Genomic DNA, 432 nt, shown 5'->3' with positions numbered 1-432 from the left:
AAGAAGAGATGAAAAATCTTCGCCCTGGCTCAATGGCCGTGCACCGTGTGTGGAGGTTATGTTTTACTCTAATCAGCATGACGGGGTGGGGAGGGGGGAAGAGAGGAAACCAGAAACGTAAATATGTTCCTTTAAAGAAACATGAAGGGGAAAAACTGGACTGTGAGGCGTGAGGCTCTTATCGAACAGCTGTATGTAATGAATCCGTAAAACAGTCTATGAAAGAGTAAGAGATGTTTGGCCTACATTCTCCCATGTGCGAATCTAGTAATGTGCTGATCAAATTGAATTTTATTATCAAAAAAGTACATGTGCTGGAAACTAAATTGAAGATAAATTAAAAAGCTAAACATGCTTTTAAATGAAAGATTACTTTGCGATTTCCCTTTTAAACGAGAAAATCTAGCGTCTCGTTTTTCATCGCTAATGACA

Source organism: Penaeus monodon, chromosome 20 (assembly GCF_015228065.2).
Source record: "Penaeus monodon isolate SGIC_2016 chromosome 20, NSTDA_Pmon_1, whole genome shotgun sequence".
Taxonomy (NCBI): Eukaryota; Metazoa; Arthropoda; class Malacostraca; order Decapoda; family Penaeidae; genus Penaeus; species Penaeus monodon.
This window is presented reverse-complemented; position numbering follows the sequence as displayed.